The 1,684-nt window shown below is 40.6% G+C and overlaps 1 long non-coding RNA gene across 5 annotated transcripts in view; it reads right to left on the reverse strand.

Moving 5' to 3' along the window:
- LOC119616745 overlaps positions 1–1,684 on the reverse strand; it is a 319,450-nt gene that overhangs the window by 298,875 nt on the left and 18,891 nt on the right. The gene's annotated exons all lie outside the window — the stretch shown is intronic.

A 1,684-nucleotide genomic window follows, 5' to 3' on the forward strand; every position in this document is an offset into this window, starting at 1 on the left:
AAAAAAAAAAAAAAAAAAAAAAAAAAGGCAACTTTTAGGAAAATGCCCACGAAATCAGGCATTTTAGCCGCCACAATCACAAAAAATGCCTGCGAAATCCTGGACGGATTGCTAAATGTTAGCTCTGGTATAGTTAAAACCAATCCTGGTCCTGGAGGGCCACCATCCTGCAGGTTTTCCTTGTTCCTCTGCTCCAACACACCTGATCTGAATCAATGGCTGATTAACAGGCTTCTGCAGAGGTGATTTAACCTCTGAATCAGGTGTGTTGGAGCAGAGAAACAAGGAAAACATGCAGGATGGTGGCCCTGAGGACCAGGATTGGACACCCCTACCACAGCTTGAGTTGTAGATGTGCATCCCGTAATTAATCCCTGTTCAGTGCTTCAGGAGATATTTTGCTAACAGACAAACAGGGTTGACGGCAAGCATTAATGCCGAAGATTTAAGCAAAAATATTACTCAAAATGTAGCCCTGAGAACATGTATTCGGGATAATGCTCAGTATCTGTTAAACTAGCTGTTCTAGACATTTTGGGATTTTCAAAGGTCAGTTGGCTGTGGCGGCCATCTTGAATTGAGTTAACTCCAACAGTGAATCAGATGTAGATGTACACCCATAGAATTCTCTTTGGTTCAAACATCATTGCCCCATATATATATCCATCGGATTATTTATAAAAGCAGTAATAAAATGTAGGAATAAATCATCTTAAAATATATTTACAAGCTGAATAAGATTCCCAATCAGTCTTTCAGTTGGAGCTACTCATATATATAAAAAAAATTTCCTGACACATGGCCTTTCTCATCCCCCGATTACAAAAATAAATTCTTAATGACTATTCCCACTTTCCTCGCCTTGAATGGGGTTTTGACTTTGACTGGCAGAGCGTTTGAAGTGTCCTTTCGATTTCACGGAGCGCGTTGCTCTTAATCAAAACGAGCTCGGGATTATTTTTAGTGATGACTCTGGAAAATATCGCCACGGCAAAGAAAATCTGCCTAATCAGTGAGCGGCAGACGTAGTTAGCGCATTTTGATGAAGCACTCTTTTAACCGTAACCCCCCCCCTTTTTTAAAAAATGTTATTTCAGGACCTGTTTTTGTAGGGAATTACAGAGCTACTGCTATTTGTGATTCTTTCAAAAAAAAACTGAGTTTAGTAAAACTATGTCTATATACTCGGTCACAGCAGAAAATAGTTACTTGTCAAAGCTGCTTCCATAGTTTCAGCTTTTAAAGGTCACAGGTAATAGAATACCAGAAGATCATGAAGGCTTTAAGGTGACTGTAAGTATCATTTATGTCTCCTAACATTGATTGGGTTGAATTCAACACAGGCTCCCAGTTTGTTGCTTGAATTTTGAACGACTCTCTGACTCCCTCGTGATGCGTGTCAGAACGCTCATCGAGGTCACGTGATCCGTTAGTGCTAAAAACAAACCCACAAGCAGCAAAACAAGTAAAAAAACAAACATCTGGAAGCCCTAGATGGGACCGTCTGATTACTGAGAAACAGGCTCAGGGCTCCACTGGTTCAGCGTTATGGTGAGTTGGATTCTTTGTGGTGTCTCTTATTTTGAAGGGCAGAGAACATCAGGGGGAGGAGAGGCTGTTATTCATGTTGATAACGCAGCTAACAAAGCTGCGAGGACACATTGGATTTACCTTTATTAGGTTT

This window comes from Kryptolebias marmoratus, linkage group LG23 (assembly GCF_001649575.2).
Source record: "Kryptolebias marmoratus isolate JLee-2015 linkage group LG23, ASM164957v2, whole genome shotgun sequence".
In the NCBI taxonomy this organism is placed as follows: domain Eukaryota; kingdom Metazoa; phylum Chordata; class Actinopteri; order Cyprinodontiformes; family Rivulidae; genus Kryptolebias; species Kryptolebias marmoratus.